The sequence below is a fragment of the Dromiciops gliroides genome, chromosome 3, assembly GCF_019393635.1.
Source record: "Dromiciops gliroides isolate mDroGli1 chromosome 3, mDroGli1.pri, whole genome shotgun sequence".
NCBI classification, from domain to species: Eukaryota; Metazoa; Chordata; class Mammalia; order Microbiotheria; family Microbiotheriidae; genus Dromiciops; species Dromiciops gliroides.
Window position 1 is genome coordinate 82,348,220 of NC_057863.1, and position 27,674 is coordinate 82,375,893.

General features: G+C 39.8%; 1 protein-coding gene across 2 annotated transcripts in view; it reads left to right on the top strand.

Moving 5' to 3' along the window:
- Window positions 1–27,674, top strand: part of KLF7 (Kruppel like factor 7) — a 104,477-nt gene that overhangs the window by 2,243 nt on the left and 74,560 nt on the right. The gene's annotated exons all lie outside the window — the stretch shown is intronic.

Here is a 27,674-nt window from a genome sequence, read left to right on the forward strand (position 1 = left end):
TCCTTTGTCATTAATAATAGCTGGGTTTTTAAATGTTCATTTCCTTCCCCCTTCCCCAATTTTCTTTTCTTTAATTTTCCAGCAGGCTAATTAAATTGAAAAACATAATATTTCATAATAAAAAAAAAAGAAACCTTTTATGCCCAGGGCTAGTAGTATTGAATCAGTTGTATATTAACCACAGTCTAGACAAGTTCAAGGGAAGGCAATCTTGATCTACCTAGCACGTCTAAAGGCTGACACTGTATATGATTTGTTGTTACAATCGTATGGAAGGAAAGTGAGTTTTGTTACAGCACTGTATGATGATTAATCATGCAACTTTGTTGTATGTGAAGTTTTCATGGTAATAAGGTTAGAGCCCAAGGCAGAATCTGAGGAAAGCCCTGCTTCTTTTACTCTTTAGTAGCTAGCAGGCTTGGAGTGTGTAAAAACAAACAAGCCAAACATACTTGGCTTGACCGTGTGATGAAAAGTATTAGATCCATTGTTCCTCATAGGCACTCCTTCCCTCCTCCTCTTTGCCCTCCCCACCAGTGTCTCTTAATTGGTTTTCTGATAACAGGAAGCCGACTCTCCTCCAGGTTTGGTATAAACCCTGCACCCCTAACTTTTTCCCTCTTTGCCAAGGCACTGTAATCACATGGTTAGAAACCAGAGTTAGATTTAACTTGTGGGAGAGTGTTTATAATAAACAAAGCATCACCTCTGGTAGGATTTCAGTTTTATGCCCTGTAGGCTCAACCAAGTCATGTAAATGTGACTCTAACCGTTAAGGAGTAATTATAATATGAATTTACATATATTGCATTTTAAGGTTTGCAAAGTTTTTGTTTCCTGGATTATTCTACCCATTTTATAGATTTTATTTATATATCACTTTTGAAGGTTTTATGGTTTTATATTTCCTCTATTATTATGCACATTACAAGTGAGCTAACTCAGGTTCTTAGAGGCTCAGTGTCCTTTAAGTGACTGACTGATACAGGATTTGAACCTGGGTCCCTTTACTCCAGGGCCAGCACTCTCCATTAGGCAATATTGCCTTTCACAGAAGACAAAACCTCAGCCCTCTTTTAATTTTAGTACTGCCTGATCTTCTGTCTTATTGCTTTTTAATGGAATGTACCAAGGGCAGTTGAATGTAACTGTTGGACCCAGATAACCATTCAGGTTTTGAAATTTTGATACAGATTGCTCAGGACAGTTTCAGAGGTATTGCCAAACACTGACAAACACATCGGCTACTCTCCACTCCCATCCTTCACTCCCTTTTGAAACAAAAAGACAAGAAAAACTCTTTTGCCATCTTCTGCAAAGAACCCTGGGCAAGAGGAAGCTTCCTTATGACATGAGGCAGGTGTTTTTTAGAGGTTAAATGGAGGTAATTATTAGATAGTATTCTCACTCAGATACTAAGAAAGGTAACTAGCCTTAAAGAGAACTTAAACTAAAGGAGGAAATCCAAATAATCTGATTTAGTTTTTTATATGTAAAACATTACTATATTTGTCATTTTTTTACAAGCTAACTTGATTAAAAGAAAAAATGAAAGAAAGTGAAAAATAGCCTGCTTCAGTCTGTTCTATCAATATCAGTTCTTTCTTCAGAGGTGGGTTAGTTTTAAGAGCTGTGGGTTAGATGTTCAAGTCCAAGACATCTGTGCATTTGTTTCATGCTGGTAATATGGGATAATTTTTTCTGCTTAATCTTTAGTGAGTCTGGTGTTAACATCAATGATGGACATGCACAACATCCAGGATGACAATTTTGACACTGGCTTTTCAGGCAAAAGAATCTGTTATCTGCTATGCAGGTGACCCAAATCTAGAAAACACTGCCTATGGACTTTGCTGTAATTTAAAATAAAAATGATCCCCCCCACACACACACTTTAACTATTCTCTATTCCTATGCTCTGCACACTTAGGATCTTGGGGATCGTGGCCCAAGTAACAACATTTTCCCCCATCAAGTAAATTACACTGTGCTCATTGGTCTGTTATTTTGTGAAATTTAGCTGCCACACAATTCTTAAGGTCCCCAAAGTAGGCTTCTGAAAACTTGCAAGAAAAATTTCCAATAGCTTTTCGAAAAAGCAGGGGAAAGGCAAAGGTAGGAAGACTGCTGGTGTGGTTTTGAGGGACCATTTTTTGGGAAAAGGAAACAGATAACTACATCCTATCCCTTCCTTGTCAGTAGGAATGGTGACTTTTCTGGACCCAACATCCACTTCTAAGATGAAAACTAACTTGTAGCTTTAGCTGATGGGGACATTTCTTTCAGAGGTTTGTTTTTTGGTTTTGTTTTTAATAATGCCAAAAATGTGGCCACTCTGATTTGTGCTTGGGCTGTCTGTATTGTTTCATTGTGGAAGGAGAAGAAGAGGAGAGGGCATAATGATGTTCTGTAAGTCCTATTTGAAACCAGCTTTGCTTCATGCCATCAGGAGCATGGCATGTTTATTTGAAAACCATTTTGAAATTCTGTTAGTTGTTAATGCTGATTCATAATTGGCAGATGGGGTCAGTTTCAGGCCTCTTTTCTGCTTGGAGAAAAATTTTCCACTGCTATTGGAAACAAATAAATAAATCAGAGCACTCCTTTCCCCTGCCCCCATGCCTCATTGTTTTAGACTAATGGCATACTTGGCCACTGTAAGAACTAAAGCATCCCAATAATATTGCAGTTTCATCTTAGTTCCAGCCACCCTGAAACACTTTTTAGAAGGGCCTCTGGTACAAGGTGTCTCTAGGGGACAACCTGCAGAAATGGTTGCCTTCCAAGAACAGTCTGTAGAGAAAGAGAATGGATTTTGGCCTCTGAGCCATGCTCCTTCTTGCCCTACACAACAAGAAAAGCTGCCTTCTCTCCGGGCCATAAAAGCCAAGTGCTGTCCTAAGAAGGAGGACAAAGCAAACTCAAGTCTCCCCATCCTCAGTTTTGTCTCGGTCCCCAATTTGCAAAAAAAAAAAACCCAAAACAAAACAAAAAATCCCTTTTTATGAATTATAATTTCTTGGCAACAGCATTGGTCGGGTGAATTTGTAGACACAAAGGAGCCTTGCAAACCACACTGAAAGCATAAAATATCTGGTGCTTGTTTTGTGTGTGATTCGTGTGGTCTTTAGCTATAGTAAATGTATTTCTTCATTTGAAGCAGGGTGGTTATATCTTTTTAAAAAATAGAAATATCTCTCTTATTCCCTAGATTTCTCTTTCTTAAAAAAGATTTAAGTATGTATTAATAATGAGAGCCTTTGGTCATAGGATAGGATTCAGGTTTGGTCTTTTGTAAAAATTAGCAGATGTATCAACATTCTCCTTCATTAGAGGGAACCTGCAATATCAAAGGGTCTCTACTATTGTTCAGTCTAGATTTCCCTACTGGTGTTTTATAATGAGGTGAACGGTTTGCTTTAAAGATGTTACAGTAACCAAACTTTTGGGGGAGGAATAAGGAGGATTATTAGATTGTTAAGAAAAGTGCACGTGGCAGAAAATTCTCCTTTTCAGTAATATGGAGACATTGCTCCCATCGTTATTGTCAGGAGAAGGAAGATGCCATCCTTTTTATTTATTTATTTATTTAGGGTTTGTTTTTCATCCTAGAGGAGAGAGTGACATTGGGATTTCATCCATTTTAAAAGACAGAGCAAAAGATGGAGTGTGACAGCCTTGTTCTGAAATGATTTATATGTGTATGTCAGGGGTCTTAGGCATTCAAGTGTGAGATGATGGTGGTGGTGGTGATGGTGGTGGTGGTGATGGTGATGGCAATGATGGTGATGATCCTGATTATCCATCCCCTGCTTGGACCATATCTCTGAGCCAAAGGGAATCTTTACTTTTTCTTTGGAATTGGGACAGTCTAAAAGAGGGTGATAATAGGGCTTTTAGTAGTACCTCTGCCTTCTGTATCTCCAGATCCCTTCCCATTCAGAGGATTGAATTGTTTCTCTATATTTTAAACTCTCTGTATACCTGGGAAGTGGTCATTACTAAGTCCTCCTTCAGTCCCTCTCCACTGTCTACTTATATCTATTGCTAGGGGAAAGAAGAGTTCATTCTATTCTGTTCAGTCCAAATTGGTACATACTGACATCTTTAACTGCCCCTAACAGCAAAGGAGTGGTTGCTAAATGACCCTTGCCTCTCTAATATTGCTCATTAAGGATAATCTTCGTTTATTTTTTTTTTTGGTAAGTTTTTGTTTTTGTTTTGGGGTCTACTTCTCTCTGATGCAAACTCTATTTCTGTGGTTTTGTTATAACTTTTTTCATTGTACTGTGTGTGTGTGTGTGTGTAGATAGATTGGGAGCGCTGGGGTTTGCTGAAAAGTTAGGACAGCTCCCCATTTTAAGTAGTTATGGACAGGGTTGGGGATTTATTTCATCTCTGTACACTTCTGCTTTTCTTCTAGAATTCATCAAAGCCTTTGCTTCACTTAAGCAGGGAGAGCTATTTTAGTTAAACACAAGTTAGGACACAGGGATGAAGAGACTATGAACTTCTTATAGTCTATAACTTATGTTAAATTTGGGGAGGGACTAAGGGTTGCTATAGCTAATCTTTTTTTCATCTTGCTGTATTCACACATATATTGTCATTAGAGTAGATGTTCATCCTTTAAAATACACATACTCACTTGAGAAGAATTCCTTGGGAACTTCGCAACATTAGTCTTGAGTCACACTCTGGGTAGAAATTCACTGCTAATGTGAGCCTTTTAATCAAGGTATGTGTAATCCAGTGTTCTTGCTTCCTGTTTGGGGGTCTGCCTATCCACAGGATTGCTTTCATAGAATGTAGGTCCTTTTTGCTTTTTCTAATTTCTGTGTGTGTGTGTGTGTGTGTGTGTGTGTGTGTGTATGTGTGTGTGTGTGAGAGAGAGAGACAGAGAGACACAGAGAGAGAGAGAGAGAGAGAGAGAGAGACAGAGACAGAGAGAGACAGAGAGAGAGAGAGACCCACAGAGACACAGAGAGACAGCCAGCCAGCCATCCTAAGAACTTTACCCTGTCAGGGATTTTCATCTATTTAGATCTCTGAATGGGAAGGCACATTGTAGAGCTACTGGTCAATGATAAACACTGGTTTCTTGATCCAATATTAATACCTTGTCAAACTTGAATGCAGATGTGGTTCTTATGGTGATAGCCTTGCCTAATTGATGCGATAAAAGTATCTTTTAATACTTGTTTAAAAAGTATTCTTGCTTTATGTTGAAATCAGGAGATCTTTAAGGTTGGTGTTTGACACCAGTTATTGAACATAAACTGTTCTACCTGCAGGATAATTGTTGTCCAGATATGATTATAAACTGTTATAACTTTGTCAAATCTGCAAGAGATTGGCCATGGGGCATTGTGGGTGCGATTTCATGTAATGGGCACCTTTCATGGTCCCCTTAGAACAGTTAAAGTTGGTAAGGGTATTACAAATATCCAGTATGGATTTGTACAGAGTATAATCTCCCTGAACACACTGGACTAGGAAATAGCCAACTCTAACCACTACTGAGAGAGGGCTATTTGCTTGCCATCTGCTACTTAATATACAGGGTTTGTCAGAGATCCCTGTGTAACATATTGAGAGTCGAGTCCTTGCGTGTACAGGCCTGGTTTGGAAGCCAAAGGTAGGAGAATCTATAGAATTTTGAATCTGGAAGGGACTTTGATGATCATATAATCCAACCATGTCATTTGCCAGATGAAGAAACTGAGTACCAGAGAGGCAGTATCCTGCTCAGGGTCATGTAGCTAATTAGTGGAACAGTGAGATCTAAAACCCAGGTGTTCCCAGTTCCCAGATCAAGGATCCACTCTTAGTTTGATTCAAAATTGCTCTTAATTCTTCTTGATCCTTTTATTTTTTCATTAAGGGGACCTGATTTCCTTGGCTGTTTAATATACAAGATGCAAAAATTCTTGGGGGTTAGTTATATAATTAAAAAAAAATTAGTTACCTGGAAGAATAGACAGGTCTTATACAGTAAGTAATCACCACCATGTGCCTAATGTGGAATTGTGTATGGGGGAGAAATACTAGGAAAGGTGGGTGGGGGAGAATTTGGGTTGGGGGTGGTTCTGGATAGAAGATAGAGCTGGTATTTCATAGAGAAAGCTTCAAACCAGAAAAATGCTTTGTCTTTGACCTGCTTCCAGCAGAGCTTGCAGCGATAATGGAAATCCACGTGCCAGTTCATGCAAACCTTTTGTGAAGTGTTTCTAAACTCTTGAGGAGGTTGGAGGAGCAGCAAGGCTCTGCTGTTTAAATGTTTAAAATGGGGAGGAGAAAGGGAACCTTAAAAAAACCCCACCAAAAACAAAAACCAAGTCCACTGCATTTTACCACAAGCAACAAAGAGAGAGCTTCAGTTCTCTTTGTTAATAGATGGCTTTAGGACCCGGAAATGATGCAGTATTGGTTCGCCTAGTCATCCATCCATTGGGAGAACAGTTAGTTTCCTGGGTTTAGGTGAAGAAGTTCTCTAGTCCCTATTCCCTCTCTCCTCTCCCCCAGAATTGCTCCGATCAATGTGAAGATGCAAGGATATCCTAACAGTGGGATTTTGTCTAAATGTGCAAGGAGTGAAAAGAAATGTTAGATAAACATTTTTGCATTTTTGTCCATCCCATCCAAGGGACTCTTGTGAGTAACTTGCAGTTTATTAGCAAGGGGGCTTCTGAAGGGTCAGAGAGCCTACGGCTTAGCCATTGGTTAAAGGGGACTACCCAATGCTAGTCTAACTTTTTTTGTTTTGTTCTCATCCAGAAGAGTTAAAGGCAGACCTCTCTGTCTCCTGTTTCATAAGGGTGCCCAGAGATTTGCTTAACCTGATCAAATTCCATTTCTGGTCCCTGTGTGTTGTTCAGCATTGCATTCCTCTCCTGACTTGGTTCAAATAATTCATTCCTTGGCCACTCATACCTGGTTTTTTACTTTCCCAAGACTGCTTTGAGGTTTTAAAATGATGGCCTTCTCTCCAGATATTTGTCAGATGCTGGCTGATAGGCATGCATCTCCATATTCCTATAAGCTGTAGTCATTTGAAGCAGGCTGAGCTTAAAGAAGTTGTCCTTCTAAGAGAAGTGAAGAAAATGAAGCCACTGAGAGGGATTTAAAATCGGGCTATTTCCAGATACAGTAGGTTCAGGTGTTGAAGTAAAGAAAGGATTTGGAATTGTCCTTCCTCCTCCTCTCCCCGCGTTTTTCTTAGCTGTTTTTTTTTTTAAACTGATGCTCGTGATTCAAATTCATAGGATCATACATTTATAGATGGAAGGGACTTTGGAGATCATTTAAGCCAACTCCTTTACTTTACAACTGAGGAAACTGAGACCCAGAGAGTTTAACTGAGTTAACCCAAGCCACAAAGGTAGTAAGTGGCAAACTGAGGTCTGAGCTCCAAATTGAATATTCTTTCCACTGTAGAATCAGCTTGTAGATTTTCTGTCTCCCTCTCTCTGTGTGTCTCTCTCCATCTCCCTGTCCCTCTCCCTCTTTGTCCCTCTTTTTCTCTTTCTGTCTCTTTATATCATTTCCTCTCTTTCCCTTTTTTTTCCCCCATCTCAAAGACAATTTTTTTTTCTCTGTATGGTTGGCAAGGGAGAACAATCGTGAGGGGAGTGAAGTGCTTAGAATTAAATAATGCTTTTTGGGAAGTTCACAAAAGCAATAAAAATTGCAATTATTCATGCCTAAATTATCCTACTGAGTATATTTCTCCACCAGTGACCTCTACCCCAATTGCAGGGAACCTTCACTCACCTTTCAGACTCTGGTTAGCCTGGATTAAACAGAGATGTCTTGGGGTTGACACCTAGTTTGAGGGAAGGGATGAGTAACTCTGGCTGGCAAGGAAGGGAGTGGGAACAGAGACTTTTATTAAATCTTTTGAAGACCTGCCTTTTTGTTTATCATCTTTAGCCCTATTTACAGGCCATGGTCACTACCAGTATTGTGGGCTCCTAAATTGAATTTCTCTGAGTTATTACAGTCATGGTGTAACTAACTAATACTAGATCATGGAATTTGCATTCTTAGGTTGGTAAGAGAATAAGGATTTATATTGAGATAGCACTTTACTGCTTATAAAATGCTTCCCTCACAAGAACCCATTTTAAAGATACAAAAACTGAGGTGTCCTGAGATTGTTACTTACCCAGTAACAAGTGACTTTGTCCAAAAAATTGAACTCTTGTCCTCTGGATTCCAAATCCTGTGTTCTTTCCACTATATCAGACTGTCTCTACATATCTAACTATTTAAGAATGCATATGAACTCTGGGGCAAGATCAGTCTGCTAGCTCAAAGCTTTGTTTTTGTTTGTTACTATGAGGGAATATTAAACATTCTTAGCATGCCCTTCTCCTGAAGGGCTCAGAAAGCTTTACTCAGTTCCTGTTCATTAACATGTCTTCCTTGTAATTAGGGAGGAGGCAAGAATTCTAGTGTTAACCTTTCACAGGTAAAGAGATTGAAACAGAGGAAGATTAAATATTTTTTATAAGGTTATATAGCAAATTATAGGCAGAGCCAGTCCAGTGCCAAAATTCAGCCTCCTGACCTGATTCTCTTTACATCTACGGTATATGCTCCATCGTTTAGGTGCACACCAGTGTGTGTGTGTGTGTGTGTGTGTGAGTGTGACTAGTCTATGCTAAAGAGGCAGAGAGTTAATTGCAACATAATGTCTGGAGTACTAGACCTGGATTCAGATCTTGTCCCTGATACCTACCAGCTATGTGGCCATGGCCAGGAAGAACAGAGAATCATATATCTAGTGCTGGAAGGGATTAGAGGTCTAGTTTGATTACTAGATGTCATCTAATTTAAAGATTTAACTTCTCTGGGCCTCAGTTTCTTTATTTGTAAAAGGAAAAAATTTCCTGAAGTACCTATTTCCACAAGATTCTTCCTGAGTCTCAAATGATTTAATATATGTACAACATTTTGCCAACTTTAAAGCACTATATATTTTGATTATTTGTGTTTATTATTATTATTATTATTACTCAAATCTGATGCTTTATCACAAGGTGAAAATGACTGTAGGATTGTGTTGGTTATGTCAGTAGAGTCCCAGCTCCAGTCAGAGCTTACCAAGCTGGAAAACTTTTAAACATAGGCTTAGCGATGATCTTTCTACATGAGGCCAGTCTCACAAAAAAAATCTCATCCAGAAGTTTGATTGTCTCATGATGAACTTTGTGGCCACAGCAGGTCATGGTACTATTGGCTGAGGTGTGCAGGGAGTACACGCATTGATGAAATCATATCTTTTAAAGCTGATGGCAACATCATTGAAAAATCTCAGAGCCTCTTCTAACCATGACCAACCCTCATGAGACTGGAGGAATTCCTGTGACTGCGTGGTAGGGGGAAGATTGTTGGGACCAGAGCATGACTTTATTATTCTTTTCTTTATCACAGTCAGAGAAACTGTGATTAAATAACTTCTCATGCTTTTCTTGGGGTTGGGAGGAAAGCAGCCATGGCCTGCTGCCCCCTGGAATCTCAGCCTGGGTCTGTTGTCAGGCTTGGTCTACAGAAGGTCCCCTTCTGTTTCTTGTGAGCTTTAGTGATTTCTTACTCTATTTTTCCAGCACAAAATTGATTCCACCCTCCCCCCCTTTTTTTTCCTCCTTTAGAGTCAGAATTAAGCGTAGATATCATAATGTAGTACTGGTTACTACACCTGCTATTTCTGCCATACCTGATGATTGAGCTTATATTGGCTTATGAGAGTGAATAAGGTTTTATGAGATCTATAAATATCTTGGATAGGATTTTTATTTCATTTTTCCCCCTTCAAATAAGACATAATGGAAGCACTCACATACACAAGGAATATTCTTTCCATGATAAAATGGGGAGTTCTAGAATTGGCCTCTGAAAAGCAATAATTTGATGTGGTTTTTCATGTTGGGAGTATATGGCGGGGAGGGGGGGGGAGATATACACACACTGCCATAAAACTAAAAGATAATTTCCAGGTATTTAAGGCTGATCACACCACCTACTGAGAGATTTATTTTATGTTCAGAGATGTCGGCCCTGAAGTTATACTCATTCCTTAGCTTGCTATGTTTTGTATTTTCCTAGCTTTAGAGAAAATAAGAGAAGGAAAATCCCTGTTGCTTCAGGAGGGTTCCATGAAATATCCTTTCTCTTTCTTTGTCTGCTCTAATTTCAGATGTCCCAGGAGAGCATGCTCTCATGCTTCTCTTGGATTAACTGACTCCTTCCCTGGGAAGATTTCTCATGCTAATGCATCTCACCATTTTAACATCTCCCACTGCCCCCACCCCCAACCCTCCCACCGTGGAATTTAGCATTAAAAAAAAATCAAGCTCATCTTACTTCTCCCATCAGCCACTTCCAATATAGTAGGAGGATTTTTGTTCTTACCTTGTTACTTAAGAGGCCCTAGAGTTTGGAGTCCTGGATTCTTAACCCAGACATCTATATTTTTCCCTCTGTCTTTTCCTCAAAATCTGTGTGATATTTTTAGAGCTTCACCAGCCATGCCTATAAAATAGCAGTAGTGTGTTATACATGATACTTGCCCCAGAATGATGATATGAGAACGAATGTTGTTCATCACTTTGACTTAGGTTTCTACAAGCAGGGTTCTCCATAACTCAAAAACTTGAAGGTGTTTGGTTAATTTTGAGATTCTGACTTCACTTTCTATTGTCGAACTGAAGCCCAACAATTCCTAATCTTTCCTCATACATTTATCTAGGCTTTGACACCAGATTGACTCCTTTTGGTTTCAGTTCAATTTAGCAAGCCTTTGACAAGCACATATTGTGGACTAAGGGTTGTGCTAGGCTCTGGGTATACAAAGACAAAAATGACAATAATCCTTTCCCTCAAGGAGTTTCCAGTCTACTGAGTCCTCAGCTTTCACTTTCTTCAACTCAAGGATACCTTGTTTGCTTTAAAACAAAATTAATTAGATAGGTGAGAGGCAGCTTGGTAGAGGGAGATCGAGAGCTGATCTGTAAGCCAGACTTTGTTTTACATCTTTCCTCTGACACTTATTGTCAGAGCAAGTCATTACCTCTCAGTGCTCCAGGCAACTCCCTAAGACTCCCAAGTTTCAGAGAAGATGTCAACATGCATCAGTAAAGTTTCCTCATTTGAAAGTTCCCTATATAAATGAAATCAGTCTCTAAGTGAGGAGGTGGTAAAATAGCCCCAGAAATACAGTGAAGACTTTGTTTTTTGTTCTTCTTTGATTTTTTTTTTAAATTGGTGCTCTTTGTGATCACATGCCTCTGGTTGTCAGGATGATCTGGGATCTAGTTCTGATTCTGTCACTAACTGATTTCAGTAAAAATGTGGTGACCACTCACCTTATCTATGGAGAGCACTGTGTGCTTGCTAGCTAGTGAAGAAGAGAGTCATGAATGGTATTCCATTTTTGGCCAATGGAGTTAACTAGGGGGATAAGATGGATGTCAATGATCATAATACAAAGCAGAACTGCTGTACAAAGATGCTGCATGAGAACAGAGGAGGGAAGGATAAAGGTGATTTCTTGTAGGGGTTCCATATTTGGGCATAGCTGGTCCTATATTTGGGATGTCAGGTGTTTCTTCAAGGAAATGGTAGCAGATGACTTTGGTACAATAGAGAACCTACTTTGGGGGCAAGGGATATCCCGCTTCTGAAACTTATTCCCCATGTGACCAGTGGAAGGCCACTGACCCTCCCTGGGCCTCAGTTTCCTGACTTGTGAAATGAATGGGTTTGACTGTGTGGCTTTTCAAGCTTCTTCCATCTCCAGAGCTATAATTATATTTCCTTCGCTGAAAGTGAGGACATTCTAGATAATGGGAATAGATGAGCAAGGTAGGAAATTATGAAAAGTGTAAGATATTATCAGTGATTACTAGGTTGAGATTTGGGGCAAATTATTTAACTTCTGCCAGGCCTCAGCTGGAATAAATGATCTCAAAGTTGTTTTTCTAAGTTAGGATGATTTTATTTTTTGATGTTTTATCTCATCAGAAGCTCTTGAAGTTCATCTGATTTCTCCAGTTACCCCTAAGCCTCCATGATTGACTTTCCTGATTCCTCCATCTCATTGAATGTCTTTGTCTGGGTTTCATTTTTATGAAATAATTTCCAAATTGGATCTCACATTTTCCTAGTCATCCAGGCTCTGTTGTAGATCATAGAAATCTGGGATGGAAAAGACCATCTGGTTCATCCCCCTGCCTGGGCTGAGCAGTTGCTCTAATAATGTTCATTCCTTATTGGTATTTGCAACATTTTCCAATTTGGAATCAGACACTGAGTTTCCTTAGCAGGCAGCCTCTTCTTGGTCATAAGTGGGTGTTAAATGGGACAAGACCTAACAATAATCTCTCTAGTCTATTAGACGTCTCTGCAACTAAAGAGAGGGCCAGTTGTCACTGTTCCTTCTGCCAGATTTTAGACCTTGTGACTGTGTCACTATTTGAGGATATGTGGTAGAGGTGGGTGGGGAAAAACAACTTCCTTTGTAGTCAAGTGTTTGCCCAGATAAAGGATATAACCTCTTCTGGGCTTCCTTCATTTGGTAGAAGAGAACTTTGGTGCAGATTTTACTAAGCTCTTTTCCATCTGGACAAATGCTTCGTTTTTGAGGAGCTGTTTTACATGACTTAGTCTACAGGATAATATCTTAATGTGAGAACACTTCAGAAATGTATAATTACTTTTTTGAGATTCAAGACACCTGTTTTCAGACCTTTGTCATGATAGTTCCTCAAACGTCACCACTGATGTATTTCACATTCATTTTCCAATACTTTAAGAATTCTATTCTCCATTAGGCATTTTGGTATTGGCTGTTCTTTATACAGCACAGCAAATATTTATTGAGCATCTTCCTGTACTGTATACACAATACTATGCTTAGCATTGGTGAAGATATAATGTTTAGATAATGTAAGGTCCCTGCTCTCCAGGTGATTATAGTAGTAAAGAGCATGAACACAATATTTTTTAGATACACTATTACATTAGTACAGCAAAGAATTAGATAACAAAGTGCTACATGATGTTTGTGAAGGAAGGTACTTATCGAATAGATCAGGGACCAGGACACCATTTAGATCCACATGGTAGTCAGTATAGGGTCACTTTCATTTTATCACTTAAAATTAATGATTTCCTTTGACATATGAAGGGGCTGCCATACCCTCTTGAGACTCCCAGGAAAGTTCATTGGACCAATCCTGAAATGTTAGCATCATTCTCAACATACTGGAAAATTTGACCATACTTTCTTTTTCATTATTAATTAATTAATTGATTGATTAATTAATTATTTTGGGGGCCATGAAGGTTAAGTGACTTGTCCAGGGTCACATGGCTACTAAGTGTCAAGTATCTGAGGCCAGATTTGAACTCAGGTCCTCCTGAATCCAGGGCCAGTGTTTTATCATTGTACCACGAAGCTGCCCCCTGACCAGAACCTTCATTTCTTCTTATACAATAGCTGTTCTAAGTAAATCTGTCCTCTGTCTTGTGAATATGTTTTAGAATAAGATTTTTTTTGTGATCATTTTACAATAAACTAAATCACAAGGTGAAATAAGCAGTTTCTCTTTGTAGAAGAATGGGGAAAAAAAAAACCCCCTCATTTTAATGCCCAAAATATGTCTCTTTGTTCCATTATTCAAAAAGTTATATCCTTATTTCCTTTGTCTCTCTTCCTCTACTAACAAAGGCTAAGGATACAGGAGTATAGTATTTAGTGCTAAAAAGAACCGTAGGGATAATCTTCTCCAACCCCATCATTTTAAATTTGAGGAAAACCAAGGCCCTATTGAGATTAGTTTCATCTAGATGTGGAGATAGAAGGGACCTTTAGAAACATCAAGTCCAAGGTCTTTGGGAAATTCAATTTGATTTAAAATTTGACTTTTGAAGCCATTTTAGGACCTCCCATGGATTCTAGTTTTCCATATATTTTTTAATCTCTTGACATTCTTTCTCCATACAATTTTTATCCTTAGATTCATAGGACCTAGGACTTAGAGGTGGGAAAAACTTGGGGCATCATGTAGTTGAACCCCTTCATCTACCCAGGTTTGTGTACTTAGTTCTCTCTGGTTCATTTTCAAATAAATTGTCCCTTCAATTTAACACTGAAAAAATTTCAAACTATTTTTTAAAAATTGAGGACTTTAATTAAGCTTCCTTTTTTAAAAAAAAAATTAAGCTCTCTTCACATTGTTTTATTTTGTGATTTAAAAAATTGCCTCAAAGTAACTGCATTTTGTAAAAGTAATCTTGGTAATGCTTACTTATAAGGGACTGAGTAGGACATTTCTAGTCAAACCCCCAACATGGACTTATCAGCAGTGGATATCCAACTACAGATAAGAGAAACAGATTCCCTTTCAGGATGCATATTCACTTTGAAAACCACAGGTTATGATTTTCTATGTGTATATTGTATTTTTCTTATTTTATTAAACATTTCCCAATTACATTTTTTTTTTGTGAGGCAATTGGGGTTAAGTGACTTGCCAAGGGTCACACAGTTAGTAAAGTGTTCAAGTGTCTGAGGCCGGATTTGAACTCAGGTCTTCCTGAATCCAGGGCCAGTGCTCTATCTACTGTGCCACCCTAGCTGCCCTCCCAATTACATTTTAATGTGGTTCAGACTGTACTCTGGAGTTTTCCAGGCCACATGTGCCATGGCCTGTAAGATTGTCACCTCTGCCCTACAGTGATAGCAAAGGACAAGTCTTTTGCTGCTATCTGTAGTCACTTGAGTCCTTGGTGCTCCCTCCTTTTCTGAATATAGTGTTGTTTGAGAGCTCTCCTTCTCCTGGATTATCGAGTCCCAGAACCCTTGATCTGCTGGGGCTTCTTGGAGTGGTTCCTCTGAAACTGGGTGTAGCTTCCAGAAACACCCTCTCTCTTGCAGGAATGCTGGACCATTTTTGTGCTGCCCAGGAAATCCGCCTTCCTCTGTATAGAATACTGGGCCTCAAAAGCTTTCATTACTCAGATCATGTGATTCCCCGCTTTAGTGCTACCATCTCTCAGATGGAATTTGTACCATTGTTTCTTCTAAGGCCAGGGCCACCACATGGGGTCTGGGACATCTCCTGTTCATCTGTGAGGGAGCGAGAGTTTATTTCATTCCCATATGCTTCTGCCTCAAGGCAGCCATTAGTAGCTCTTGGAGGGGTGACAGTATTTGTTGAATTGAACTATTCATTTCTGCATGCTGAAGGTTTTATTAGAAAGCATAAGCTATATAAACACAAAAATCACATTTATAGTACTACTACATAGACAAAAGCCCCAGTTCAGACATAGGTAGATTAAATTTTGGTTCTCATTTCCATTCATTCCTCTGGTTCTCTCTTTGTTTCTGGATCCCGGGAGCTCTTCCTGACCTGCAGGAACCAAAGCTAATGTATCAGAGGTAACAGTCCCTATTTAGTGTGCCGTGAACTTAAGTATTAGGTATTTGAGCTAGCAAAGTGGAAAGGGCTGTTTCTGGCTAAGTACATTTGGGCAAGCCTGGAGTACAAATTCCAGAAGACTAACCTCCAGGCTAACATCTGGTCTTAGCATTTCTGCTGAACCAAGGTAGTGATAAGTGCTAAAGAAATGGTCAGTCACCCCTGGAGACAACAGCACAACTGGCTTCAGGTGCAGTGGCAGATTTACTGTTTTAGATGACTCTTCACCACTCTCTTTGGAAGATTCTCAACACACACCTCCACACACATGCAAATATACACACTTGCCTACATACACACATACCCATTTATATGTATGCACACATGCACACACAGGAACTTTGCATCATAGAAGGGAACACGTATGCCAATCTTTTGCTTATTTTTAATGAATCAGTATAACAGAATGGGTAAGCAAGAGAGAGTTAGTGGCAGTAATAACAGTTATTAACTCATTCATTTACACAGTATGTTACCATTTACAAAGCTCATTGCAAAGCTTTGTAAAGTGGGTGGTACAAGCATGATTCCCATTTTGCAGATTTCAATTCAATTCCACCATCATTTTTTAAGCACTTACTATGTGCCTAGGTAATGTGCTAGGCGGTAGGGAAACAAACACACACACACACACACACACACAAATGAAATCAGTCTTTCCTTTAAAAAGCTTCCATTCTACTAGGAAAGTACAATGTGTGCACAAATGTTTAAATAGAAAATGTAGTCAAAGTAATTTAAAGAGTAAGAAATGGGGAGAGCTCTGGACAAACTGAGGCCGAATGAGATTATGTGATTTGCCTAATGATTATAAGACCACTACATGCTGGAAGAAAGAATCGAACCTAGGCCTTCACTTAAACTCTGTTGGCAGCTGAGGTTCCATCTTTGAAAAGGTACAAACATTAGGAGTTGATCAAAGCTGCTGAATTGCATGGTAATAAGGAGTACACAAGTAGGAGTCTCTAAATTATCTTTAACTAAAGAGAACAGATCTCAGATCTTCAGTGATTCAGATCATAAGATCTGATAGCTGAAAGTGAACTCGGAGGTCATTTAGACTCACTATTTTATTTTACATAAAACTGAGGCCCAATCCTCAGGATTGGGATCATGTAATCATGCAAGGAATTACATAACTTTAGATTGGAAAATTGTGGTCTTTTTGTGTTCCTATCCACAAGAAGGTTTGAAACTTTTTATATGCTATGAGGAATGGAATTTTCTGGGATATAAAAATGCACATTAAAAAAAACACTCCCTTGTGCATCCCTAGGTAGTTGCACACTTTGCCTAATCTTGGTTCTAGTTTTCTCAACCAATCATGCAGAATGATTCCAACTATAGGACACTTGCTGCCACCCATTGGGTCCCCATTAAATTCACAACTAGCCAAGCCTTTCCCTAAAAGATTTGCAACTAGTTCTCAAAAGTAAACACATTTTTATTTTAAGAGGACACAAACCATTTAAAAAAATAACTGTTTAAGAACTGACTTTAAAAGAAGGTATAGCTTTGATCAAGCAAGCTCTTGGGTTCCAAGTGCCTTTGGTTGAGTGATGTGATTTATCGAAGCCAATAGCTTTATTTGAAAACTCGTTTTATTGCTAACAAAAAAGCATACCATAAAAGCACTTCAAGACAGGCCTGGAGTTAAAACCATTGCCTGCGAGTGGCTTTGGAAGCACTGGGGACAAGGGCTGCTGATGTTATTGTTGAATACATCTTTTCAAAGTGCTTTGTCAACATTAATTAGCTGCTTTCCCTTTCTTGGTTTTTTTTTTTTTTAAGTTCTTCTGCTGTGATTTTTCATCTAACCTAGCTCTTCCATTTAAGGCCCTCTTTTCCTCCTTGCCTTAGGGCAAGAGACAGGTACAGTGGAGAGAGCAATTTGGAATTGAAGAGGGGAAGAGAGAGAGGCAGAAGTGAAGTGACATCATTAGTTTGTCCTCTGCCTCCCCCTCCTCATTCCCAGTTATCCCCACAAGACAGTGTCTGGTTCATCATTCCTTTCCGTACATTGACTTTGATTTCGGTTAAAATTTCGAAGCCCCTGAGAAGGGGAACACTTTAAGGTATTATCAACCTTTTTATACTAGGTACCTTTGTATGGATGAAGGATCTATGGGATTATTTTTAATAAGGAAAAAAGGGAATCGACCACAAGGTCCCTGACCTACCTTAGTGGAAGTAGGAATTCATTCTAGTGAAAGTTAGCTGGGAGGCTATGAAAGGAAGAGAGGATTTTCCGCAACCTTTCATAGCCAAGAAGCCACTAGAAAGGGCTTCTTTATCTTTTTGTGTGTGTGTATCATCAACTCACATGGTAGTCTGGTTTAGCTTATGCATCAAAATGCAAAAGAAATAAATTATATTGAAACATGGTTATGAAAAAAAATTAAAAATTCCCAGTTCATACACCACTTAAAATCTATGTAAATATTCTTTAGGGCTCCCTGGGCATCAGGTAAAGAACCCATTCTATACTAGAGAGTGGCAAAGGAGGAGAAAGAACTGAGTTTCTAACGTTCTGGGTCCCAGGTGGGCCTGGTAAAACCTGCCCCACGAGAAAGCAAGAGTAGCAAGGAGCTGAAGGACAAAGGCAAGTAAGTTTAGCTGAATGGTACACATATGAGGCAGAATCTCTTCTTTCCTATTACCCTCTGGTAGGGGGAAATGCTTTAATTGCTCAGCATGGCTGGGGCAGCATCATCTGTCCACTTCTTTCTTCTTGCTCCCACTGCATTAAACAACTCACTTCTTTTCAAGGTCGGGCAGTCTTTGACTTTGCCCTTTGTTCTATTCAGCCCAAATGAACTATCTATCTGCAATCTGATAAGTGTGGAAAACCCCTAGGCTAAACTCACTAGGTTTGGTATCAAATCGGTTCCGATTTTACTTTGGGATCAAGAGCGACTTCCGTAGGGAGACCTCCCTATTTGCCCCCTCCATCCCTTGTTAGACCTTTGGATTCCCTGTACCTTCTTTTTCAGTGTTTCCCCAAAGCATTCTTAAAATATGAATGGTCTCCTCCTAGCCCTGACAAGCTGCTTCCCAGCTCTCCCTAGATCTTCCTGAAAGCCTTCCTAGAAGTCTTTTTCTTTGTCATCTGAAGGCAGCCTGAAATGTACTTGACATTTCTAGATGCTGAGGATAGTTTCAGCTTTTGACCACCTGTCTTTTTCTTTTGATTACTGACCCAGTGTTCTTCAGGCTTTTATATCTCTACCTTTCTATCCCTCCAGCTGGAATCTCAAGCCTGCTGGGGGAAGAAAAAAAGCCAAATGCTATAATCCAGGTTACAATCTGCCCATTGTTGGTATTCAGTAGATGTCATTTATGTTAATACTTTAGAAAAAAACCCCAAACCACAGCATTACTAATAGGATCATAATAACATCCACCCCCATTTGTGAAGTGGGCATACTGAGGAGACAACATAGATCCCCAGCTTGATTTTTCCAAGGTCACACAGCAAGTCAGTAGCATGCTGATTCTGACTGAGTTCCATCCTTAAAGCAGCATTTCCTTTGTAATAGAAAACAATATAACCTGATAGAGCTGGTGCCACATGAAAGCTATGCCCAGTCAGAGGTCATCAATCTTTTCCATGTGTTTGTGTTTTGCAATTGTTTTTTTTTCTTCTTCTTCCTTCTTCCTTCTTTCTTCTTCTTCTTCATCATCATCATCACAGGGCTTATGGAAGTTCTATTTCTTATACATACAAAGACTGTCCATTGGACTGACTGTGTGGCAGTTGTCTCTCATTGACAAGTTTGAACAAAACCAGTAAATAAGTTGAGACTGCCCTAGTTGGCTCTTCCTGATTCCTCCTAGCTCTGAGTGATCTCTCCCTTCTAAAATTGTTGGATTTATTTACTTGGGTAATTGTTGTATTCTTCTAATTGAAGGCAAGCCCCATGAGAGTTCTTTTGGGCCTTGGCTTTGGATCCCTACTATTTCGTCTTGTGGCATAGTAGTGGGAGTTTACTGGTAAATGTTTAACAACTGGCTCTAGGGGTGTGGGAGGGGAACCAAACAATATGCCCATGACATATTTTAAAGTTTAATATGCATGATTATTTTCTCCTTTTTAAATCATGATAGACAAAACAGTAAATCCAGCTGTGATTTGTAGAATTTACTGATTTCCCCAAGGTATAAATGCTCATGTTGAAAATTTAACAATCAGCTTTCTTGAGCTAGTTGGAGCTGGCTCCAGGACAATACTGCATTTGTTGTTGTTTGGTTGTGTCTGACTCTTCATGACTCTGTTCTGAGGTTTTCTTGGCAAAGATATTGGAATGGTTTGCCATTTTCTTCTTCAGCTGATTTTACTGATGAAGAAACTGAGTCAAATAGGTTTAAGTGACTTTCCCTAGGTTAGGCAGCTAGGAAGTGCCTGAGGTCTGATTCCAGGTAGAGCGATCTATCTGCTGTGCCACCTAGTTGACCGCCCCCCCCCTCCTCCAAGGTAGGCACTTATTAAAAGTTTCTTTTCTTTTCTTTCTTTCTTTCTTTTTTTTTTTGGTGGGGCAATGGGGGTTAAGTGACTTGCCCAGGGTCACACAGCTAGTAAGTGTCAAGTGTCTGAGGCTGGATTTTAACTCAGGCACTCCTGAATCCAAGGCCAGTGCTTTATCCACTGTGCCACCTAGCTGACCTCATTAAAGGTTTCTTGAAGGAAATATATAAATTCCAATCGAATTACTTCATTAAGTTAATAGTTGCTTGTAGATAGCAAAATATCACTTTCTGCAAGAGCCATGGAACCAGAGATTGCAAGGGATTTTTGAGTTAATGAATGAATTAAATCACAGGTCTGACTAAGCGTGAACTGGGTAAAATGGTAGAGAGAGCAGCCTAAAGACTTACTCATGAGATCAGAGATCTAGAGATTAAGAGACCTTAGTGGTCATCTGATACATTTTACAAATGGGAAAACTGAGGCCCTGATGAAATCATCATGGTGATATGGGGCAGAATCATGGGTAAAAGGTTACAGCTCAGCTTCAACTCAAACTCCTGTCATTCCAAGGTTTATTCTTTTCCCTCTATACCAAACGTTGATCCTTAATATCAGCTAATGCGTTAGATGGAGAATGTTGTTATTCAGTCATGTTCTTCAGTCGCGTCCTACTCCTTATAGGTTTTCTTGGCAAAGCTATTAGAAAACAGTTTGCCATTTCCTTCTCCAACTGATTTTACAGATGAGGAAACTGAGGGGCAGCTAGATGGCACAGCGGATAAAGCACCGGCCCTAGATTCAGGAGTACCTGAGTTCAAATCCGGCCTCAGACACTTGACACTTATCAGCTGTGTGATCCTGGGCAAGTCACTTAACCCCCATTGCCCCGCAAAAACAAAAGAAAACAAACAGATGAGGAAACTGAGGCAAACAGAGTTGTGACTTGGCCAGGATCACACAGCTAAGTAAGTGTCTGAGACTGGATTTGAACTCGGGTCTTCCTCACTTCAGGTCTGGCACTTTATCCATTGTAGCTACCCTAACATTCAGAAAGAATAGTCCCCCTCATTGCAGAGAGCCAGTGAGTGATAAGACAAATGAGGAAGGAAAAAAAAGGAAATGGCCCCTTTTTATGTTTTATTGGGGGAAATGACACAGCCTGCTAATTGGCCCTACCCATGGGTGGTATTTGGTTTATGGTTTATGGTTCCTCCTCCCAGTGGTAAAGGCTAGTAGGGTCACAGGCCCTGATACTGTTTGTTTCGTTAGCAAACATATGGTAAGGCACTAATGGGGCTGGAATGGACTAGAAGCCCAGATTATCATGCCAAATGTCAGGGGGAGATGGGAAGGAACAATGAGGATCTCTTTATCTGCTTGCTAGCTAGCTTGTCCTTGTTATTCAGCCCTTGGAAGGGTTGAAAGTCCCCTGCTTTATTTCTTGCCTTTAGAATTTGTGAGTATTTCATTTTGTTCACATGGAAAAAGAAAAAAAAATAGAAATGTTAAACTTCTTTCTATTCCAGAAAAAAAAATGCCACATTGCCTTGGAGAGTTAGTTTGAAGATCCATTCCTCCCCTCCTCCCTTCCACCCCCTTCTCCTAAGAATGGGACGATTTACTCTGAGGTTTCTGGGATTTGGGCTGAGTGGGGAAGAATAGGCCAAAAAAACTTTCCCTGGTCAGAACTTAACTGGTTTGGCTTGCCTGATCTTGGGATCATTGTTGTGGCAACCAGAGGCAGATAATTTTTTGTTTTTGTTTTTCGAACTGGAGGTTATCAAAGGCTAGTGCTCTCTAGCTAACCAAGCAATTGTCTCACCAGAACTAACAATTTAATGATGCATAGTTTCCCTCAGAGCCATTTACAGTGCAGATCTTCCTCCCCTCCCCCATCTCTCTTATCCACAAAGGCAGGAGAGTGCAACCCTCTTTTATGATATTGCAGAGCTAATAATGATCTCTATTGATTTTTGTGAGCCTGTCCGCCACTGGGGACCAGGGGTGAGGGGGCTGGGCTCCATCCTAGCTGTGTGCTTTCTTAAATGCCTTTTCCAGGCCTCCTTTTAGTAGAGAGCACTGGGTGGGGTGGTTTTTGTTTTTTTTTTAATGTTTTGAGTTTTAGGTGATTTTTAGTGGAGTGCTAGATTTCTGAAGGTCAAGTGTACCTGCACATTTTGTTCCTCCTGAGTTAGAGCTACCCTCCCAGCCTCCACAGAGTTGGCCAACTTTCTAACCAGGGCAGCAGCCAGATCCAATTGCTTGACTCGGTGCCCTTGAGAAGAGCCTCAAGGAGCTAGTTAGTGGGTGTTGTTGGCCAGTGGAATGTGGTTATAAACTCGTGCCTACAGGAATGGGTGAGGTTTCCTCTTTGCTTAGAAAGCCAGCAAAACATCAACAGAGAGGTTATGAGTGAGAAAAATATACCCAGGCCTTTAGCCCTCTCACCAGCCAAATTCACACCGACTTTAATGAGGGACTTGGGTCTTTTAGAAGGTCAAGTCAACAAACATTTATTAGGCACCTGCTGTGTGCACAGAGCCCTGCTAAAGGGTAGAAAACATGCAAACAAAAACAGGAGTCACTGCTCTCAACAGCTTAGTCTGGTAGAATGCCTATTCATCATCTTGTTTCTTCTTCTTCCTTCACTTGCCCCTTTATAATATTTTCTTACTCCTTTTGCTTCTCTTCCCTTTACCTCACACCTGTTGTTTACAACTGAACCAGTCTCTTCCATATGAGCTGAGAGTAATTTGTTCATATAGAAACGGGGACATTATTACCACCAACAAAAGGTCACCAAGAGAAGATCAGTGCCTACTGCCTCATATGCTTCCCTTCTATCTCTACAAAGTATTGCTGAGAATAGCTTGTATACCTGGCAAGGGCATCCTTGAAGGGATGAGAATAGAACAGACAGATTTTCAAAAATTATGTTCCACAGCAGACCGCATCTTTATAGTTGGACAGTTGACTAAAAGGTGCAGAGAATAAAGGATTATGTGGTATTCACTTTGTTTGACTTAAAAAATTAGGCTCAGGAGGACAAAATTTAGCCATAACAACTTTCTTCCAGCAAGATGTCTGCTATGCAGATGTTAAAATGATATAATTCCCTGATAGATGCATCAAAAAGGATACCTTTTGTCAACAACCCTCAAATTGTAAATATCATCCAACCTATGAAACAGGGAGACAGTGTTGCCAAAGGTACTTGTCACTGTCATGGAGGATGTCTGCCCCAGAGTCCCAATGGAAGAGAGGTTCTTTGTAAACGGTGTGGTCTTGTAGATGCTGGGATTTGCAGACGACATTATCCTGGTTAAATTAAGTGCTAGAACTTTGGAGAACCTACTAAGTGCCATCAGAAATTATATACAAAGGAAAAGCCAAGTGGAAAAGGAATATCTGGTGTTTATATTTTGATGTAAAGTCACTCGGACAACCCATTGAGCTGGTTTATCAGTATGTGTATACATAAATACTATATACACATTTTTTGTATTCTATATAGGTACACACATATATGTATACTTGTACATATACACGATACTGTCAGGATATATGTATCAGTCATTTTCATTATTTTGGTTATTTTTGCCAATATGATGGGTATGAATAAAAGCATCAGTTTTTGTTTTTTAAATTTGTGTTTCTCTTATGAATGACAGAACATAGTTTCTGATGTTGCTAGCTGGTTTGACATTCTTCTTTGGAAAATTGTTTATATCCTTTGAGCCTTGGTTCACACACACACATATTTGTTTCAATTCCCTATATGTTTTTGAAGTGCGTATATGTATATATTTGTGCATATATGTATTACACACACATATATAAATGTGTATATAAATATATACACATACACTATATATATAAATCAGTGAAATCCATCTTTTTCTCCTTTTTCTTCAACAATGGTGATATTTTGGTGAGGCTATGTGGTCAAATCTTGGAATACCAGAGTCTGCAAGGAATCAGAATCTTAGATCATCCAGAGAGTAGTAGAGAGATGCACGATGGACATAAGTGGGCTGCAGGATCTTACAAATTATGAGCTGCATGTACTACGTAGCATAAAAGATGTCATGTCGGGAAGAGTGACCTGGTTGTATAACCACCAGTGAGGGATAATAGCCCACTTTGAATCGGAACTCACATAACGTCAGATTTGAGTCCTAGAGGATGTGGGTGTTGATGGGTTGCTATCTACAGTGTTGGAAGGAGACTATGCATTGTTGAGATCCTAAATTTAATGAAATGTTGAAGGAAGAGGTATGACATCTGGGATTTGATTTGGTAGTTCTACAATAACAGTTAGGCTTCACTTTTCTATACTTAGAAAGAAGACTTGTTGGTAATACCACGGAGGGCTACCTGGTCAGTAGTTGCTGACATTCACAGAGTAGATTCACAGAGGGGCCAATAATATAGTCTGCTTTCTTGACTGACAAGAAGCATTTGTTGAGCATCATTTTATGTTTAAGATGCTGGTAGCTTCCATTATTTTCAGTAACTTAATGGTTATCCCATTGAGCTTAGAGTTCAGACTATGGTAATGAACAAGATGATCTGAGGCAGTATGGAGCAGTGGGAAGAACACTGGGTTTGGAGTCAGAAGACCTAGATTTGAATCCTGGTTCTCTCTCTTGCTACCTATGTTACTTTGGGAAAATCATTTCCTTCATACCTCTGGGTCTCATTTCCTCATCTGTAAAACAGGAGGCTGGATTTCATGGCTTCCAAGGCCTCCCATGATTCTATGAACATTATTTGGAGAACACAGAACATATGTGTGTGTGTGTGTGTGTGTGTGTGTGTGTGTGTGTGAGGATTATTTTTTCTGGTTAGTTTCTTGTTTGAGAAGACATTCTGATATCTGCTCCTAATTCTCCTGTGTATTTGATAGTACATTTATTTTTGTATTGGGCTTCCTCCAATACCAAAAAAAAGGGAGATTTTTTTTTTACAGATACTAAATTCACTCACACCCTATCTTGAACCCTCAGAGGACAATTTGCCTAATGCAATCAGTGTTGTTGAGGGCAAGTTCTGCAAAGAACCTTTCCTAGCCCATTCTTCCTTGTATCTCACATTGCACTCCAATAGTGTTATCCCTAGAACTTTTGCCATTTAAAAAAAAACAACAAACTATGCTCAAGAATTTCAGCCCAGGGGACCTTGTATCATGGAAGTTTACTTGTGAACTAATATACCTAGTACAACCACATTTTCTAAACAAAGAAACAGACACAAAACTATGACTCTTCCAAGGTCCCAAGGTGAACCAAAGGTGGAACCAAGACAAGGTATAATGTAGTCCCCCCTCAGTCATTTTTTTTGAAGGGCAATGAGGGTTAAGTGACTTGCCCAGGGTCACACAGCTAGTAAGTATCAAGTGTCTGAGGCCGGATTTGAACTTGGGTCCTCCTGAATTCAGGGCCCTACTTTATGCACTGAGCCAACTAGCTGTCCCTTTCAGTCATTTTTTTAAAGGCAGATTTAAAAAAAATATATATGAAATCACATTCTAGATACAAGGGCCTAGCCACTATACATCTTTCAGCCCACTGATCACCAGGTCATCAAACACAAAGACATTTTGAGTCTTACCTTCAGATTCTCCAATGAAGAGGGATAGAACTAGACTAAGTGTCCATTTGGCCCTTAAGCAGATATGCTGCCCTTACAGGTGGCTCCCCTTCTCCATGTGTCTTCTATCTGAGGCAAGTAGTAGCTTCTAGAAGCCAGCATTTGCACACCGGGATGAGATGTTTGTATGTAACTACTCCAGTTTCTAATGCGGCTAGTCCATTTTCCACTACTGCTGTTTTTCCTCCTTCTGAACCTCCTCTGCTCCTGCTGCTACATCTTGCATGACTGGATTCCTTCTCTTTGAGCCATGAAGAGGAATGGGAGATAGAAAACACTGAGATGATCAAAATCAACCAAGAATTACTAGTCCCAAGGGTACGTGAAATAGACTTAATAGAGGCTGGTTTTGTCTGACTTTATTTATGTGTTTTCTTAAATTAGGAAATGCCTTTTAAAAAATGTTGAGTGGAAAGCTCCTTAACGAAAACACACACATATATCAAAATTCCTATCTCCATGTATTTTGCTTTAACTAAACACAAAAAGGGTCTTTAATAAGCTGCAAATTGGAAGAGGTGTGTGTGTGTGTGTGTGTGTGTGTGTGTGTGTGTGTGTTAAAATTCCAGCAGTTCATACAAATTACTGGAGCAGCTTTCTGTGGACTAGCCTAGTTCCCTTCCTTCTCTGCAGTTATAAGGAAGGGGGAAAGGTGGTTGAGGGTGGCAGATGGACTGCTATCTTCATCAGCCACTTACTTCCCCTCTGAAAGAAAGAGGAAATGGCCAATGAAAATTTGAGAACTTAACAGAAGGGAGCAAAGCATTGAGTGTTTAAAGGAAGACCTTACCTCCTGTACTTTTGCTCCCTTTCCCCTCAGTAAATAAAGGCACATACTGAGTACTAGCCAGAAGATTTAGGGGTAAGGTAGATGTTCCATAGAGGAAATGCGGTCTTGTGAAATTGGCTGGAGCTTATGGTCCAGCATTATATTTCTAACTCTGCTCCCGACTTAGATTGTATAAGAACAGTGGTGGAATAATTGAACCTGGTGTTAGGTAGAGTTGGAGGGTCATTGGTTTGTTGAATTTATCGAATACTTTGAGATTCTTGGATGTAGCGAGGGTGGGTTATTAGCAGCTAAAAATATTTGGGTGCTATTCTAGGTTATACTGATGATTTAATTCCATGAACTATGGTTGTGGTGCTGGTGCTGGTAACATTTTGCCAGAGTGGCAATAGATAAATGAGAGAGATTTTAATGTTTCTTATCTCAGAGGCAGCTAGGTGGTCCAGTGGGTGGTGTGCTAGACTTGGAGACAGGAAGATCTGGGTTTATAATTCCTTCGTCAGTCACTTACTAACTGGGTGACCCTGGACAAATAATTTCACCCCCTCAATGTTTCCTTATCGGTAAAGGGGGGATAATAATTGTACCCACCTCATATGGTTGTTTTGGGCATCCAATGAGATAATATATGTAAAGTGTTTAGCCACCTATATAAATGTTAGTGATCACCCTGAAGAGTTACTGATATGATAGATCATTTTCAGATTGGGGGAAAAGGACATCTGTAGGAAACATAGCCGCCATATTACTTTCCATGTAGATTCAACATGTGGATAAGCGACGTGATTCTATAGTTATGGGGCATATAATCCCTGATTCTTGTCTTGCCTTTTTTTCTGGAAGTTTTCTGGAGAATTTCCTTTCTACAAGTCTGTAGCCTAGCGAGTCTTGGATAGAGAGCATAGTATATCTTTCAAAGTGTGTGATTAGAGAGTTTCCATGTCTTTTGACTTTCATCCACACAGTTGGTCCTGAGTAAAGCCTGGGGGGATGCCACACCATTGGCTTCTCTGTCCTACTAACAGTATACCAGTGGCTCTGTTTGTGGAGGAGGCCCAAGCCACGTATGGCCACGAAGCGCACGAAGAGAGCAGATGCTGGTGCGGGCAGTGAAACTCTCCTCTAGGCAGTGTCTCTGCTGGGGTTCCCATGCTGGGAAATTCTCAAGAGAGAAAACACATTTTCTTTACAGGGAATCTCTATTAGCCAAGGTGTTCCAGTATCTGATTCAGGTTAATTACTGATATAGTTAGGTTGGTGTTTTGCCATGGTT